The following is a 19766-nucleotide window of genomic DNA, read 5'->3' as shown; positions in this document are numbered from 1 at the left end:
GTTAAACATTAGAACAAGCTCAGAGAATTCTATAGAAGACCGGGAGTAAGTATTGTAAGAGCCAAAGAGGTCAAGGACATCACAAGAAAACCCACAGAATCAACTCATAAGGCTCATAGGAGCTCACAGAGACTGAACCAACAACCAGGGAACCTGCAATGGACTGACTTAGGACCTCTGCATATATGTGACAGTTGTGTAGCTTAATCTTCTTGTGGGACTTTTAACAGTGGGAACAGGGGCTTTCTCTGACTCCTTTACTGGCTTGTGGGATCCTGTTCCTCATACTGGGTTGCCTTACCCAGCCTTAACACAAAGTGAGATACTTAGTCTTCCTACAATTTGAGATGCTGTGTTCTGTTGATAGCCATCAGAGCAGAGGCCTGACCTTTTCTAAATATAAATGGAGGAGGAGTGAATGTGAGAGAGGCAGAGGGGAGGTGGAGGAGAGGAACTGGAAGGAGAGACTGGGGGGAGGAACTGCAGTTGGGATATAAAATAAATAAGTAAATAAAAAAAGAAAAAAAAATTTATGGGCCTTAATATAGTTATCTAGCTTCATTTGCTTTGAGCATCTTGGGGAGAGAGTCAGGCGTTTCTTCTATCAATAAATCCTCTGCTTTTTTAAAAAAATACAAGTGAATATTTTTGTTATATAATACATATTATATATTACATAATTTATAAATTATACAAATTTATATATTTGTAGATACATCTTGCACAAATCCTAAATGGTCTTATAATAAAAACCCAGAGCCAGATATCAGGGTGAAAGCTGAAAGATCAGAAAAGCAGAACAAGCCACAGCCATCACCTCTTACCTCACCAACTCCTCAGCCTGAAAGAGAGCAAGTTCCTGTCTCTTCCTGCCTTATAATCCTTTCTCTGCTCATCCCCATCACTTCATGTCTCAACCTTCCTAGTGTTCTTCATGTCTCAACCTTCCTAGTGTTCTTCATGTCTCAACCTTCCTAGTGTTCTTCATGTCTCAACCTTCCTAGTGTTCCTCATGTCTCAACCTTCCTAGTGCTGGGATTAAAGGTGTGTGTCACCACTGCGAGGCTCTGTTTCTTTTTTAGACTGGATTAATTCCATGTGGTCCAGTGTGGCCTTGAACTCATAGAAATCCAGATGGATCTCTGCCTCTGCTTCCCAAGGTTTAGGATTAAAGGTGTATGCCTGACCTCCATGGCTAACTCTGTGGCCAGCTCTCTCCTCTGATCTTCAAACAAGCTTTATTTCCTAGAATACAAACAATATATCACCACAGATACATATTTGTATATTACATAAATATATGTGTATTTTACATAAAAATAAAATAATATGCTAAATAATATGTTTTCTTATGGCTTTTTCAAACATTTCTAGTAGTAGTCATCCATTCTACATTTCTCTCCCTCCATTTTCTCTTCCCACCCATGTCCCACTTATCATTTCTCCCTACAGAACAATTCTTCCCCAACTCCCTACATGCTCTACTTACCTTCATATCTTTCTTTTTAATAACCCACTAAGTTCACCTATTGATGCCCACATATACATGAGTATGGGATCTACTGGAGCATTGGGAATCTTACCAATGACCCCATCCTCAAAATAAAATGATTCTCCTCCCCTTGAATCTATCATTTTTTTGTCACTTACTTACTTTCCTATATACTGGTCTAAATTCATTGTGAAACTGAGATCTTAACTCATGCCTCTGTCTAGACATTTACTCTAACTCTAGTTATTGGACTTTATAGTGAATCTACACAGACTAAGTTTTATACATTATTTTGAGCATCATTTACTTAGGTTTCCTTTCTCTTCCTTTATAATAATTCAGATACAGGTTATCGAATGGTTTTTTAAAAAGTACTAGTTAATATACTTAATTCATAATATATATATATATATATTCACACAGTTCTTTAGGCAAAAAATTCTCACCCATACCTATTTTTTTTTTGCAAATTTTTCTGATATTGCTCTGCTATGTCTTTGTGAAGGGGTGAATGGTGGTTGAATGTGTGTGTGGGTGGGGGTTGGGATGGGCGGTGGCTGTGCCTGTTCAGTGACAAAAAATGGTAAGACAACTCTAAACCATAAGAAATAAAAAATTCTTGTAACTTGATTATCTAATAAAACCAATGTGGATTCTCACTATTGATTCAACTTAAAATTGTAAATTGAGTATGTGGTGTCTTCATTTTCATTGATCTCTAGGAAGTCTTTAATTTTTTTCTTTATTTCTTCCTTAACCCATTGGTGATTCAGTTGAGTGTTATTCAGTTTCCATGAGATTGTAGGTTTTCTGTAGTTTTTGTTGTTATTGAAGTCTAACATTAGACCATGGTGGTCTGATAGAACACAGGAGGTTATGTGTGTGGGGTGGGGGTTTGGGGTGGGGGGTGGCTGTGCATGTAGAAGCCAAAGGACAACTTCAGGTATTGTTCCTCAGGTACTTGCCAAGTAAACTGGAGGAGCTAAAAGCATTTCAATGGGATCTACCCATGTCTACCTCCTTAGCCCTAGGATAACAAATGTCTCTTGCCACATCTAACAATTTTTTTAAAATATTAGTTTGGAGATCCAACTTATATCTTCGGCTTGCTTTCCACATGATTGCCTCTTCACCAATACAGCCATCTATCTCCTCAGTCCTCTATTAGGACATTTCTTCAGTCTCTTGATAGTTCTTAAACTCCTTGGCCCTCTTAAATTTTTTGTTTTCTTTTGTACTTTTAAACTCCTCTGTTCTCATTCTACAGCTGATCTTGTCAAAAGAAGCAATTGTTATTCTCCTATAATTTTTTTCTAGTGATTTTATCCATGCAAGATTCTGTAATTGCTATGTATACATAGATATCTCCTAAGTTGGCTTTCAATCTAAACCTTTTTCTAAAAGCCTTTCCTTCTATAACTCTCTATTAAAGTATTCTACAAATGTCTTAAAGTTAGACCTAAAGTTATTTTTAATTAGCTTGATTTGTATTCTATTTTCAAAATCTATCTTCTCTCTCTGTCTATCTCTCTCTCTCTCTCTCTCTCTCTCTCTCTCTCTCTCTCTCTCTCTCTCTCTCTTCTCAACATACACACACACATTACACCACAAAAATAGAAATTCCTCTGTCCCTCATGACCTGCTGTTTGTTACGTCTACAGTGTAGTCTAACTCTATACATCCACATCCCAAACCTTTAGGGCCCCTTGAGATTTCATCTTATTTACCCACCATAGGTTCTTAAATGAAGCAAACAAGTACCACAGCTGTTTTGACATGTACTCTAATACAATGGGACATATATACTCCTTCAGACATAGAGGAGTTAAGTTGCAAAAACAGTAAGAATGATAGTGTAATCCTTCTTTAAAATTTCACTTTACAGTCTCCAAAGTAGCATTTCCCAGTACTGCTTAAATACTTACTTTTTTCTTTCCTAAGTAAGCATCTGTGTATGTAGCCTAGGACTTTCAACAATGGCATATGAGGACTGGAGAATCACTCATATGTCCATCTGAACAATTACATAAAATAAGATACCCAAACTTTTAAGATTGATTGTATTATTTTTAATTATGTGTCTGTGTTGGTATCTACTCAAGTGTAGGAGTTCCAGTGAAGGCCAGAGGCATCAGATCCCCTGCAGGTAGAATTACAGGTGGCCAAGAGTCAACCTAAATGGGTATTAGGAATCATAATCAGGTCTTGTGCAAAAACAGTACCTTTTCTTTACCACCGAGTGTCTCTCCAGCCCCTACAGGGTATAAAACTCTATTTTTAGCTAAATGATCCTGTGTTTCTCTAACATGCTAACATAATATAAATGAAAATATTTGCTGTTAACATATTTAATAACATATCATTGCATTTTTAATATCTTCAGTTCTATTTTAGTAATTCTCTTCAAAATTTTGATTAACTTACTATACTTTATATTAATTTAATTATTAAAAGGTATGATTACTTTTTTCTGAGAAACCACCATACTCATTTCCAAAGTGGCTTTATAAGTTTGCACTCCCACCAGGAGTGGAGGAGTGTTCCCCTTACTCCACATCTTCTCCAACACAGGCTGTCATTAGCAGTTTTGATCTTAGTCATTCTGACAAGTGTAAGATAGTATATCAGAGTCATTTTGATTTCCATTTCTCTGATAGATAAGGATGTTGTACCATTCTTTAAGTGTTTCTCAACCATTTGAGATTCTTCTGTTAAGAATTCTCTGTTTATTCACCAACCCCACATCTGACAGAGGACTGATATCCAGAATATATAAGGAACTCAAGAAATTAGACATCAAAATGCCCAACAGTCCAATTAAGAAATGGGCTATAAGCCGGGCGGTGGTGGTGCATGCCTTTAATCCCAGCACTCGGGAGGCAGAGCCAGGCAGATCTCTACGAGTTCGAGGCCAGCTTGGGCTACCAAGTGAGTTCCAGGAAAGGCGCAAAGCTAGACAGAGAAACCCTGTCTCGAAAAACCAAAAAAAAAAAAAAAAAAAAAAAAAAAAAAAAAAAAAAGAAATGGGCTATAGAACTAAACAGAGAATTCTCAACAGAGGAAACTCAAATGGCTGAAAGACATTTAAGGAATTGCTCAACATCCCTAATCATCAGGGAAATGCGAATCAAAACAACTCTGAGATACCACCTTATGCCTGTCAGAATGGCTAAGATCAAAAACACTGAAGACATCTTATGCTGGAGAGGATGTGGAGCTAGGGGAACTCTCCTCCACTGCTGGTGGGAATGCAAGCTTGTACAACCACTTTGGAAATCAATATGGCGCTTTCTTAGAAAATTGGGAATCAATCTCCCCCAAGATCCAGCTATACCATTCTTGGGAATATACCCAAGGAATGCTCAATCATACCACAAGAGTACTTGTTCAGCTATGTTCATATCAGCATTGTTTGTAATAGCCAGAACATGGAAACAACCTAGATGCCCTTCAACTGAAGAATGGATAAATAAAATGTGGTACATATACACAATGGAATACTACTCAGCAGAGAAAAACAATGACATCATGAAGTTTGTAGACAAATGGATGGATCTAGAAAAAATCATCCTGAGTGAGGTAACCCAGACTCAGAAAGACAAACATGGTATGTACTCACTCATAGCAGGATACTAGATGTGGAACAAGGATGACTGGACTGCTACTCACATCACCAGGGAGGCTACCTGGAAAACAGGACCCCAAGAAAGACACAGGGATCACCCAATGACAGAGAAATGGAATGAGATCTACATGAACAGCCTGGACATGAGTGGGGGTAGTGAAGGGTGAGGGTCGAGGGAAAGAGAGCTTGGGGGAGTGGGAGATCCCAGCTAGATCAACAACAGAGAGAGAGAACAAGGAACAGGAGACCATGGTAAATGAAGACCACATGAGAATAGGAAGAAGCAAAGTGCTAGAGAGGCCCACAGAAATCCACAAAGATACCCCCACAACAGACTACTGGCAATGGTCGAGAGACAGCCCAAACTGACCTACTCAGGTGATGGGATGGCCAAACACCCTAATTGTCGTGCTAGAAACCACATCCAACGACTGGGCCGACCTGGATGCAGAGATCCATGGCTAGGCCCCAGGTGGATCTCTGGGAGTCCAATTAGCGAGAATGAGGAGGGTTTATATGAGGAAGAATTGTTGAGACCAAGGTTGGATAAAGCACTGGGACAAATAGCCAAATGAATGGAAACACATGAACTATGAACCAATGGCTGAGGGGTCACCAACTGGATCAGGCCCTCTGAATGGGTGAGACAGCTAATTGGCTTGATCTGTTTGGGAGGCATCCAGGCAGTGGGACTGGATCCTGTGCTCAGTGCATGAGCTGGCTGTTTGAAACCTGGGGCCTATGCAGGATCACTTGGCTCGGCCTGGGAGGAGGGGACTGGACCTACCTAGACTGAGTCTACCAGGTTGATCTCAGTTCGTGGGGAAGGCTTTGCCCTGGAGGAGGTGGGAATGGGGGGTGGGCTGGGGGGAAGGTGAGGAGGGTGGGAGGGGGGAGAACAAGGGAATCCGTGGCTGATATGTAGAACTGAATTGTATTGCAAAATAAAAATAAAAAAAATTAAAAATAAAAAAATTAAAAAAAAGAATTCTCTGTTTAAATCTGTACCCCATTTTAATTGGATTATTTGGTATTTTGATGTTTAATTTTTTGACTTCTTTATATATTTTGGAAAGTAGTCCTCTGTGAGATGTGGAGTTGGTGAAGATCTTTTCTCATTCTGTAGCCTGCCAGTATGTCTTATTCACAGTGTCCTTTGCATTACAGAAGTTTTTCAGTTTCAGGAGGTCCCACTTATTAATTGTCAATCTCAGTGTCTGTGCCATTGATAATCAGATTGGTGACTACCGTAATTGTCATCATAGAACCTTCATCCAGCAACTGATGGAAACAGATGCAGAGATCCACAGCCAAGCACTGGTCAGAGCTCCTGAAGTCCAGAAGAGAGGGAGGAAGGATTATTTGAGTAAGGGGGGAAGGTGAAGGTCATGGGGGAAAACCCACAGAGATAGCTGACTTGAACTAAAAGGAGCTCACAGACTCTGGACCAATAGTCCTGTGGAGCCTCCATAGGACTGACTTGGGCCCTCTGCATGTGAATGACACTTGTGTAGCTTGGTCTATTTATGGGGACCCTAGCAGCAGAATCAGGAACTGTTCCTGGTGCATGTGCTGGCTTTTTGGGACCTATTCCCTGTGCAGGGATTCCTAGCCCAGCCTTGATGCAGGGGAGGAGCTTGGTCCTGCCTCAACTTGATATACCATGCTTTGTTGACACCCATGGAAGGCCTGACCATTTCTGAATGAAGGAGGAGTTGATACTGGGGAAAATAGAAGGTGGAGGTGGGGGGGAGGGAATGGAAAGAGAGGAGGGAGGGAAACTATGATGGTATGTAAAATAATTTTTAAAAATTATAAAAAAAGAAAAAAATGTGATTACATTAAGGAACTAACTTTTGACATATAAAAATAAACTGGATTTCTGTTATTTTAATTTTTGGTACAAATAGTTTTAAACCACTGAAGAGCATTAGTTTTTATTTTCACTAATTTTAGTCATTTGATGAGTAAAATTCAAAATCCTGTTAATAATCAAAATGTAAAAAAAAGTAATGAAGGAAAGAAGAATATGACAAAAAGAAATAAAACATAGATATTTTCTCAGAATGAGAAATAATCATAGAACCTTCATTTTCATTGTAAATTCAATTTTAATTAATTTATTTTTTATTTTTTTTATTTTACAATACAATTCAGTTCTACATATCAGCCACAGATTCCCTTGTTCTCCCCCCTTCCCCCCTCCCCTTTCCCCCACCCTACTCCCTATTCCCACCTCCTCCAGGGCAAAGCCTCCCCTGAGGACTGAGATCAACCTGGTAGACTCAGTCCAGGCAGGTCCAGTCCCCTTTTCCCAGACCGAGCCAAGCGACTCTGCATAGGCCCCAGGTTTCAAACAGCCAGCTCATGCACTGAGCACAGGATCCAGTCCCACTGCCTGGATGCCTCCCAAACAGATCAAGCCAATTAGCTGTCTCACCCATTCAGAGGGCCTGATCCAGTTGGTGACCCCTCAGCCATTGGTTCATAGTTCATGTGTTTCCATTTGTTTGGCTATTTGTCCCTGTGCTTTATCCAACCTTGGTCTCAACAATTCTTGCTCATATAAACCCTCCTCATTCTCGCTAATTGGACTCCCAGAGATCCACCTGGGGCCTAGCCATGGATCTCTGCATCCAGGTCGGCCCAGTCGTTGGATGTGGTTTCTAGCACGACAATTAGGGTGTTTGGCCATCCCATCACCTGAGTAGGTCAGTTTGGGCTGTCTCTCGACCATTGTCAGTAGTCTGTTGTGGGGGTATCTTTGTGGATTTCTGTGGGCCTCTCTAGCACTTTGCTTCTTCCCAATAACACAGCCTCTGGAAGCATCACGATCCCTGACTTCAAGCTCTACTATAGAGCTACAGTAATAAAAACAGCTTGGTACTGGCATAAAAACTGACATGCGGACCAAGGGAATCAAATTGAAGACCCTGACATTAATCCGCACACCTATGAACATATAATTTTTGACAAAGAAGCCAAAAGTGTACAATGGAAAAAAGAAAGCATCTTCAACAAATGGTGCTGGCATAACTGGATATCAACATGTAGAAGGCTGCAAATAGATCCATATCTGTCAGCATGCACAAAACTTAAGTCCAAGTGGATCAAGGACCTCAACATAAATCCAGCTACTCTGAACCTGCTAGAAGAGAAAGTAAGAAGTAGTCTTGAACGCATTGGCATAGGAGATCACTTCCTAAATAGAACACCAGTAGCACAGACACTGAGAGAAACAATCAATCAATGGGACCTCTTGAAACTGAGAAGCTTTTGTAGAGCAAAGGATACGGTCAACAAGGCAAAGTAACAGCCTACAGAATGGGAAAAGGTCTTCACCAAGCCCACATCTGACAGAGGACTGATATCCAGAATATATATAAAGAACTCAAGAAATTAGACATCATAGAACCTTTTTATAAAATTACTTTTTAAATTTTAAAATTATAATTAAAATACGATGACATTACTTCCTTCTTCCTTTTCCTCCCTCCACCACTACCATATTCCCTCCCCTTCTTTGAATTGTTGCCAAATCTTCATCCCACTCTCTCAAATTGATGGCCTATTTTTTTATTATTGTCAAGCACATGTGCACACACACACACACACACACACACACACACCTTACTGAGTCCAATTAGTGTTGTCTGAGTGTACAAGATGTCAGGGCCAATTACTTTGTATTGGACAGCCAATTAGAGGGCTCATTCCTGGGAGAGTCTAATTCTCCCTCTCCCAGCAGTCATTAGTTGCCTATGATTCTTTGTCTAAGGGTGGGAACCCTGGGATTTCCCTTTCTCCATGTTAGCATGTCTACTGGTATCATCTTCTCTCAGATATTGTTTAGGCAGCCATATGGTTCAGGTATCATGGATTTGGTTTTCCTCTCCTTTTTAAGCAATACAAATTCACATCAGACTTCGTGGTCCCCTGGCTCCTAACAATATCCCCACATCCCTTCTCTGGTAATGTTCCCTGAGCTTAAGGTGAAAGAGCTGTCTTGTAGATGTTTCTGCTGGGACACGAATTGCCATAATCTGGTGGATTTCTGCATTATGACCAGTTGGGGTTTTCTGCAATGAAAAGAGAAAAGCTTCTTTGGTGAGAGTTGAGAGCTATACTTAATGTGTGGGTATAAGGATAATTTTAGAATGCTGTTAGAAATTATACTGGTTAGTAAAGAGTCCATAGAAGGTTATTCTCTAAGACCTATAACCTCACTAGTATCAGATTGTTTGCTGATGTTTAATTTGGAAGCTCAGCTCCAGCCTCACTCTTTCTCATTTCAAACCCCACCCCTTCTCAGAACGCCCACTAAGCAGCAGCTCCTCCGCTGGAACTACTCAAGAACACTCCTACAGGGTGTTTAAACTGCCTCCTCAAGAACAGCCATGTGGTTTTATTCCAGTCTCTTCTCCCAATCTCATCTCTGGGGACTGGAAAAATCACCTGAGAATGTTTTGCCCAATAAACTTGGTCTTTTATTCTTATTTCAACTTGATTTGGCTTACTGTATCAGTGGAGAGACTCAATATTGGGGTATGGAAATCTTTTAGCCAGGATTATAGTAGCAGGTATGGATCCCCTTGTTGAGTGGGCTTTGAGTATGGTTATATAGCTGTTGGTTACTACCAAGATATGAGTACTACTATTGTACCTTTAGGGATATCTTGCCATGTTGGTTATTCTTGTAGTTCGTATGTTCCAGAGATAGATAGGACTATTGGTTTTTTCCCTCTGTTTTTATTTACATAGCACTTTCAGTTACTATGAAAGCTGGATCACAGGAAGGATGCTTTCAGTTTAGAGCCAACTTGTCTCTTTCAAATCCTATGTCCAAACCATGTAGTATGTTTAATAGTAGGTACTTAATTTCTACCTCTGGGAGGCAACTAAGTGCATGAGCAATAGCCTATATTGTTTTGGGAGCTTCTTGGACTACACTGTTCAATCACTTGGTTTCTCGTGCCTGGTACACAGGTTTTTGTTAGCCTTTGACCTTTTACAGAAGTTTGTTAGTTTAGCTTGGAACTTTTAAATAATTAAGAATCCAGCTCTGGTATTTGGGCTTCCATTTGTGTTTTCACTTTTTCGGTAAATGAAAGACAATAACTCATAATTTCTGCGTGCCTACCATCCAACCATCCAATTTCCTAATACTTTATAATAGAGAGCCCTCTACCCAAGAACTTCAACCAAAACCAAAATGTCTTTCTCAGCTGCCTCATATATAACACTTTATTTAGTTCAATTTTTTAAGTCTATTCTTAAACATCTTTGTCATTTTCTTTTTCTCGGATATCTTCCCAAGAATATTGACCAGCATGTAGGTGCTGGGAACCAAACCCAAGTCCTCTACATTAGCAGTAAATGTTCTCAACCTCTGAGGCGTCCCTCCAGCACTTTCTTCGGAGTGCAAGTTACCCTATATATGAAGTGCAATCGAGAAGTGTGCACTGATGAATGTGCACAGTCACAGAAGTCTGAGTTAAGTATTTCCCATTTAGGTGTATTGTCAAAAGGAAGGTTCCTTGGGATTTCCAGTAGAATTCCATTACTGTGTATCATTTTTCTCTTTCCCATAGGGAGAATACTGTTTTTTAATTCTTTGCTTTTGCTGTATTATTTTAGTCAATGGAACAGATGGCTTTCAAATTACTGAGGTTGCTCTTGAGAAATGTCTTAGGAAGTACAAACTTAGGCAAGAAAATCTTTACCCAATTTCTTTTTTTATGTAGACTTCATAGATTTAGTTCATGAAATCCAAGTTTTCATGTAGATGACAATTCAAAGAGCTAAAACAGGAGAAATTCAACTTTTCTGTATTTTTTTTATTAATAAAGTTTGTTAAAGGGAAGCTGAAAATCTTTAAGTAGACTAATGGCATATTAGTGAACAAAAACAAAACTTTAAAATGAATTTAAATTAGTTCAGGGAAGCAGAAGAAAACAAATTTAATTCTCATCAGCTTACTCATTTTCTCTTAGTTTCTTCACAGACAAATTACCATATACTTTTAGAATGAGTCTATCATTTTAACACCTGGATGCTGACTAGTCTTCTTATTAATGTTTTTTAACTGTCTGTTGTTCACTTCCATATTGCATACCAGTTATCTTCCTAAACTTTATACTTTCTTTTTGTAACATTCACATAATTTAAACTCTCAAATGTCCCAGACCCAAGGAATGACCTTCTTGACCTGAGCATTTGATCAATCTGAAGACCTAAGTTCCCGAAGGGTTTATGGAGTCTGCCCACAACAGTTATGAGAGTGGGTTAGGCAAGCTTAACAGGCAAATGCTGCTGTCCCAATACCAGACTTCTTGCATACCAGGTAATGGGTCTCTTTGAAGCAAGCATCTGTGCACTCAATCCCAGTTGGCTTAACCTTCCTCTTGAAGTCATTTTCATTTCTAAACTCAGGTATTTTCATGCTAATGCCTCAATCTAAAACTTTGTGCCAGGGTATCCTGGAGCCTCTGTCAATACTTCCTTAGTGGCAAGCAAAATCGAGAAAACAAAGACATTTCCTCACCCTGACTAAGTCTTTCAGAGTCCATTATCCTCTCAAAGCATTTTGTTGGAGATGTCCTCAAAAGTGAAATGTCCCAAGATCATTCCATTTAGTATAACAGGACAGGAAATTTGGTGTTTTGTTATTTTCTTTTTCTTTGTTTCTTTGTTCTTCATTTTCTTCTTCTTCTTCTTCTTCTTCTTCTTCTTCTTCTTCTTCTTCTTCTTCTTCTTCTTCTTCTTCTTCTTCTCCTTCTCTCTCTCTCTCTCTCTCTCTCTCTCTCTCTCTCTCTCTCTCTCTCTCTCTCTCTCTCCCCTCCTCCCCAGGGGGCCAGTCTGGTTCTTTGACTTGCTCACAGCATTTCAGTAAGCCATTAAGAGTTTTAGCATTGCATTTCTTTGGATGTGTGTGTGTGTGTGTGTGTGTGTGTGTGTGTGTGTGTGTGTATTCACATGTTTGAGGATATATGAGTATGTGTACAAGTGTGCATGTATGTATGTGTGACTGCCTTTGATGGATGTTATTCCTCAGACATCTACCTTTTTTTAATCATCACAAGCTCGCATTCTCCAGTTGGCTTGGAGTTCACGAATTAAGCTATACTGGATGGTCACAAGCCCCAGAGATACCCCTGCATCTACCTCTCGAATGCTACAAAAACACATACACACCACCATACCTAGATTTTTATGTAGGTTATGAGGATCAAACTTGCATAGTAAGTACTTTGCCAATTGAGCCATCTTTTCGGCCCCACCATTCCCTTTCCTTTGGGCTTTTGGATTTGTGTGTCTACTCTGTCATGCAACAGCTCAGCTTTCTCTCCCAGGCTGGAGGAGCTCCTGATCTACTGGTCACTCTGACACATGGATCATGGAAGACTTCTTCCTGAATATGTGTATTTTAAGACCTCAGCATTTTTTTCATTTTCCTCCATTCTCTCATGCATTTCTACTTTAAAAAACCTATCTCCAAGGTGACCTTTTCAAGCAGAATTGATTACCTCCTCCTCTGTTTTCTCTACATCTTGACAGGTGATTGAGAAGTAATAACTTATTAAAGTGGTTTAAACTACATAATTATAGGAGCCAGCATGGAATGTTACATTCTATGTATGTGGAATGTGGAAACTAAAAGGGAAATAATCTTCAATTATCCATTCACCATGAGATACCCTTCATTATTGTTTAGATATATATCTTAAAGTATTATTTTATGTGACTACTAAAACAGCATTTGCAGTGCAACTGCATTGTTTTATTGCTACCTCATGGCATGTATTAAATACAGCTTTGTAGGTATATGCTCTTCAAGGAGTCACTAATGCATCATAATACCTTATAGTGTGTTCATGTAATTTGTTAAGCTCTATCATTACACATGTGTTGTCTGAAGTATTGATGTTTTGGTTACATTAAACTAGAAGTTAAATGAGAAATGCCAGTGACAAGCATATATAATATTGTATATGATAGATCCAGAGCTCATGGTAGTCATTAAAATGGTTAGAACTCCACATTTTACTATAAAATATGAGTATAAAAATATGGCAATATCAAGCTAGACCAAATTATGTGGGAGAATTCTCAACAATAGTTGCATATCTCTAGCATATCTTTGGGTCTGCCTTTGGATTCTAAAAGTTCGGGGGAAATTCTTTTGTCCCTTTGGACATATATGTCACCTTTAATCTTTGCTCCATCATAACACTGTATCTAGTTTGATGAAAAATACTCTGCAAGAACTTCTTAATTTAGCATTGACTACTGCTGTAAATTGGATCTTGAGTATTCCCCCAAAACTGAGATCTTAAACACTTGATCCCTAGAGTAGAAGTTCCTTTAAAAGGTAGGACCTACTGGGAAGTCTCCAGATCATTGGAGTGTGCCTTTGAAAGGGATTCTATGACCCTGGTATTTCTGTTTACTCCTTTGTTTTTGACATAATTCCAGTGTATAATCCCATCTTGATGTACTGTCTCATCACATCATAGAACAATTAATAATAATGGAACAATTAATCATAGACAAAAACTTCAAAATCCATGAGCCAAAATATGTGTTTCTCTCTCTAAGTTCATTGTGCTAGGCATTCTGTAATAGTGAGAGAATGCTAACACAACTCCCAATCTCTCTTCTTAGTCGTCTTTATCCTTCAGTGGTGATTTCCAATTACTCAGGTTAATGGTTCAAGAAGAAACAAGAGTTACTTTATTTTTGAAATCTTCATTTTCAGACTTTCCTTTGGCTTGTACAGAACTATGTTAAGGAAGAGCTATTAAGAAATGTCTGTCTAACACATCCTAAAAATCCAAAGAATAAGGAAAAATGCTTCATAGTAAAAAATATGATGTAGGAATTCCAAAACAAAGCACACTTTTATTGTTGCAGGAAAACCAGAAAAGAAATGGGAAATATTTTTACAAGTCTCAAAGAAATATCTGCCTGTCTACCTCACTATTTGGTGTATGTTATTTCCTGGATTCTGAGTTTTTTTAGTACATTAAGATATTGTGTAACATAGTCAAAATAACTGGTATTTAAGACCGTGAAAGTCATTTTAGTACATTCAGTGATGAACAAGAAGATATAAAGAAGTGGACCTAACTTTCAAGGAAACACACATTAGTCAATTCCTCTCCTCTCTTTTCCTTGAAAAGGTAACAATTAAATAACAGTGATACATTTTTTCTAAAAGAGTCTATACCTAGAATGTATTTTCACATATAGGGGAGGATATACATATAAGCATAAAGAACAGCTAATTGAATGACTTCTAATAATTCCGTAATCAAATTGTCATGGTTAACAATTCAGTAGCAGTTTACTTAGAATCCCTTTCACAAGAACACATGGGACACGAAAGAAAGAAATCAGACTGTACAGGAGGTTAAAGGGGTTATTGCAGGGTAACTGGGTTGAGGGACAGAAAAAATGAGAGAAAGGTGAATTTACTGAAATACACTTTGTTAAAAAATAGCATAGTGAGAGCTAAAATCTATTGTATGCTGATTATAAGAAAATAAAATATTAAAAAAAAATCTCCCCAAATAGGCTTTTGCAAGAACTTTGTTAAGATACTCAATTGTTGAAATGTTATATGAGATTAGGAATATTGCTCTATTGTTATCATCCTGAAATGATAAGTGCCCAGGTCCTCCATTGAAGTCATTGTTATAACAGTTGAGGAGAATTATAGAAATTCCAAAAAAAAAAAGAAGTAAGAATGTGTCTGTGATTAAATTTTAGTAGACAAATAGTTTTTATTATTGTTGCCTTAAATGTGATATAATTTTTGACTTAATAAGTAAGCTTTCTTCTTTAGTTTTCCCATTATGGCCTAATAATTCTCCTACTTATAAGCACAGATTTTTACAAATGTTTTGCCAAAATAAACAGAAAAGAAAGTAAGTAAGAAAGAAAGAAAGAAAGAAAGAAAGGAAGGAAGGAAGGAAGGAAGGAAGACAGACAGAAAGAAAGAAAAGAAGGAAGGAAGAAAGAAAGGAAAGGAGGAATAAAGGAAGGAAGAAAGCAGTGCTAACTGTTGCAATGCTGGACAACAGAGAAAGGGAGCAGGATTCCAAGTAGGTGATGCAACTGAAGTTTGCTTTGTCTCTGTATAACACTAAGGAGTCCTGGAGTTGATCCAAATCTTCTGATTTTATAACTTAACGATTTTTCTAGATACTCAAATTTTATATCAAACACTAGTTAATATCAAGGGAAAATAAAGAAGTAGCTATGTAAAAAATATTTCATTGTACAATGAAGACATTATTGACATCAATAAAGAGAACAACATCAATATAATTAATATCTTACACAGTATGTGGTGGTTTGAATGAAGATGGCCCCATAGGCTCATAGGGAGTGGCACTATTGGGAGGTGTGGCCTTGTTGGAAGAAGTACGTCACAGGGGTGGGCTTTGTGGTTTCCAAAGTCCTAGCTAGGCCCGGTGGCTCTCAATCTTCCTGCTGCCTGCTGATCCAGGTGTAGAACTCCCAGCTTCTTCTCCAGCACCATGTCTGCCTGGATGTCACCATGCTTCCCACCATGATGATAATAGACTAAACCACCGAACTGTAAGCCAGCTCCAATTACATGTTTTCCTTTACAAGTGTTACCATGGCCATGGCATCTCTTCAGAGCAATAAAACTCTATAACTAAAACACGTTGAAATATGAATTATAGCAAGGGGATTCTTATCAACTTTCTACTCTGAGCAGCATGCTTAATATGCTCCTTATCACACTCCATAAATGCATAGAATATAGTGAGTATGTAGGTCAGTATATATACCTGAAAGCAGACAGTACCCATGTTGGGAAGAGCACAATGCATATGTCTGAGCTATGAATTTTCTAGGTATGAGCATAAAATGGGTCGTAGGGAAGGCTATAGATTTATTTTGAATCCCTAAGTCTCCTCTTCTGCTTTAATTCTGTCTTTACCACCATTACTTCCCAACTTTTGCTGTTACCAATTGTTCTCTAAGGCAGGTTAGTGTGATAAATGTAGGTCTTATAATCCAGTATGAAAAATCCTAACCTTCAATCTAAGCTAAGTATTTTCCATGTATACATTCTTTTCCAAGTGAATTAAACTTATTATTATTGGTTTTAGTTTAAAAAATAGGAAATAGTGCATAACTCATAGAATTGTTGGAAGATTTCAAAGACTTTTTAGAATGTCGAATTTAGTGGGAACAACCATACAATAACGTTGCTTCCCTCTCCCTGAAGGATCCTGGCCCCATTCTTTTGCAGAAGTGCCTTTTTCTCCCTTGCCAAATCTCTGCCATTTTATCAACCAGTCACCTGGGATGCCTTCTATCCTCCATTTTCAGGTCCTTTTAATTTCATGCCTGAACTATTTCAATAGTCTCTTGTCTCTGATCTCCAGCTTATTTCCCTCCCTCCCTCTTGTTCACTGTTGCCAGACTAATCTTTCTAAAGTATCATTCTGATGCTGCCATTTCTTTGCTTAAAAAATATTTAAAGAATTTCTAATAGATACAAAGAGAATCCAAACATGTTCACTGACAACAGAGCAAGCTCCCACAGCATGAACTTGCTAACATTTATTACTCAGGGTCTAGGATGCTGGCATTTTGCACACATTTGTTATAATCCTCAGAGCAATGAAGCAAGGCAGGGATTGTTATTCCTTTTTACAAACAGGAAATGGTGGACCAGACAGGGCTCAGAAATAGCTGAAATATGGCAGCTAGCAAGTAAGAGCAGATAAAGGAGCCTCGGGTTTTGCTTCCTCTGTCCTTCTTTACATATCAAGTCCCAAGCCACTATATACTTCCTTGGTATAGCTTATATTTATGTATTTTATTTATTTCCAGCTATTTGACTCTGTGATGGCATCTACTATTAAAACCCCTGGCAAGGAAGGAGGCTGGCCTTTTCTTTGCATACCTTAGTCCATATCTAGAACAAAAGGTATATCCAGGAAAAGTACATATTGATTGAAGAACTATTTAATTACAAATAGAAAGATGGCATTCATGATATCTAAAGTGGTGCTTGAGATTCAAAAACAGTTTGAGGGCAATGTAGGTAACCTTGTTTTTAAGATGGTGAAGGTGTTTAGTGTGTGAGAATGGTGTGCGGGAATTAGATGAGAGACTGAGGATGAAAACCAAACTGTAAATTATGCGTTTTAAAGTTGCATGATGAATTTTGCCAATCCTCCTGTTCTGTTCTCTGATTAAATTAAATTGTGGTATTCATTTGTGTTCAATTCACAGTGCACGTTGTATGAACTACTGCATCTGTTACCTAAGGATCTATCTTAATGGTAGCCTTGTTTCAGACAGAAATTATGTCAGTCATCTAAGGAAGCAAATATCATTTTTATCATCTACTTGTGATATTCACAGTGTAGCTTTTAACAAATAGTAATACACAAGTTTTAACTTTTAATTTTAGTGTGTGTGTGTGTGTGTGTGTGTGTGTGTGTGTGTGTGTACTTGTTTGTGGGGGTGGTGGTATTTCTTCTGGGGTGGTCAAGAAAGAATTAGAGGACAATAATTTCTGCATCTAGGTGTTTCAAATATATTTGTGAAGAATAATTTAATAACACAAATGTTTACAAGTTCAACTATAAAATTTAATATATACAGTGACTCTCAAATTTGAAAAGAATAGACAGACCCAAAGGGATTTCCCCATTTAACTACTAATAAAATATAAACATGATTAGGCCTTTAAAACATGCAATCAAATCCCTCCTCATACAAAGAAGCACACAAGCTTGAATTCAAGAGTTGAGCAGCTCCTTGCTGGTCCCTAGGTAGCTAAGTCTCCATGCAGTAAAGAATTGGCAATAAACCTCTCATAATTCTTTGCAATTCCGTAACAAATGATTAGTAGAATAAATGAGCAAAACTGCACTTGGAAACTAATTACTACTTAAGCAGAGAAAATTTTGAAATTAACTATAAAACAATTTCTTACCCCAGTTAACATATTTAACATATTGGAAGATAAATAAAATTATAGAAAATGCATGCAAAAAATGAAATAATGACAAAAATAAAAGTTAAAGATTCATTATTACTAGTACTTGAAAATGTAGTGGTCTTTAGAATTTTGGAATTTTAAGTCATAAAGAGTTATTAATAAGGAAAAGGTACCATGAAGCAACAATAGACATTTATCATGCTTGTAAAAGATGATCTTATTTATTTTATTAGGCAATTTTCCATTCTCTTCCTGAGTGGCATTGCCTGTCTGCTTTGCTATATAATTGGTTTCGGCTGCTAGCCATCTGACAAAGTCAATTACTTCTTGTCTGTCTTGTGGTCCTAGGAGAGATCTCAATATCTACTGAATTTAGTTTGAAGTAGCTCAGTTACGTAGTAAAAAATAAAGAGAATGAAATTATGATTCCTTGCATGAAACCTTTGCCTATGAATACAGTCAAACAGAGGAAATGTGATCAATTTCTATCATGGATATAGGGAATTTGTCTTTATTGAACATATTTCATTGTTTCTCTCCAAAGTGATAAAACTTAAAAGTGTTTATAACTGCAAGCCTTCTAAATACATTAAGATATTTTCTTGTTGCTGAACTAAAAATTCATGTGGAGTAGGGAAGAATGCTGCTCATATTCTTATACCTCCTTGGCATATGATTGTGTGGGAGAATGTGTATATATGTGTGTATGCAAGGAGGAAACTGTCTATGAAGGTATTTAACTATATTTTCAAATCAAAAAGACAGCTTGGTTTTGCACTCTTTATAAGGGCCAAGATCCCATTAGATCCTCTCCTTTGCTCTTTCCAGCCACTCCCCCTAGTCCATCTCCATTACCTTTGTGACTCCCCTAATGGTCCATAGACTTGCTCTATACTAGGGACCCACAGCCACCATGCTTGTCTGAGATTCAGTTAGTTTACTTGTCCCCTCCTTCCAGCTCCACTCTTTTGTCTGTAGGGTACTAATTTTCCAGCCCCTGCTGTATTCCTTAGGCCCTCATCTCAGTCCATCCCCATTACTTCAAACCTGTCCCTATCCTTGGCCTGACCAAAGGTACCACCAGTTCTTCCTCTGCTTCCCTTTGTGGAGCCAGATAGCAAGTCTTACAAGAACTCTAGGTTAATCTCCATCTGCATCCTACTGGACTATCATCCACTCCACCTACTGCCCTGATCAGGGACTTCTTGGTCTGAACCCAGAGTTCCAACAAGAATTTCAGATCTGGGAACAAGAAGCGTCTAAATGCTAAAACCCAGTGGAGACCTATTCCTGAAAACGAACCAGTATTCCTCTTGTCCACACACTGTCTGATTTGGATAATAACAACTCAGTAACTGAGCACCCACCCAACAAAAGCAAGATCAGATGAAAACACCACAAAAAACACAACCACATCATAAATCCCATAAAAACAAACAAACAAACATGAACAATTTGCCTCCTCATGAAATCAGCATCCCAATTGTAACATGCCCTGAGAAAAAATATTAAGCACAAGATACGGACTTCAAATAAGCAATTTTGAGTATATTCAAGGACCTAAAAGAGGATATGAATAGGCTGGGGGTTGGTGGCAGTGCATGCCTTTAATCCCAGTATTCCAATGGCAGAGGCAGGAGGAACTCTAAGAG

Source organism: Peromyscus eremicus, chromosome 2, assembly GCF_949786415.1.
Source record: "Peromyscus eremicus chromosome 2, PerEre_H2_v1, whole genome shotgun sequence".
In the NCBI taxonomy this organism is placed as follows: domain Eukaryota; kingdom Metazoa; phylum Chordata; class Mammalia; order Rodentia; family Cricetidae; genus Peromyscus; species Peromyscus eremicus.
The sequence above is the reverse complement of the archived record's forward strand: the minus strand, read 5'-3'. Positions refer to the sequence as shown.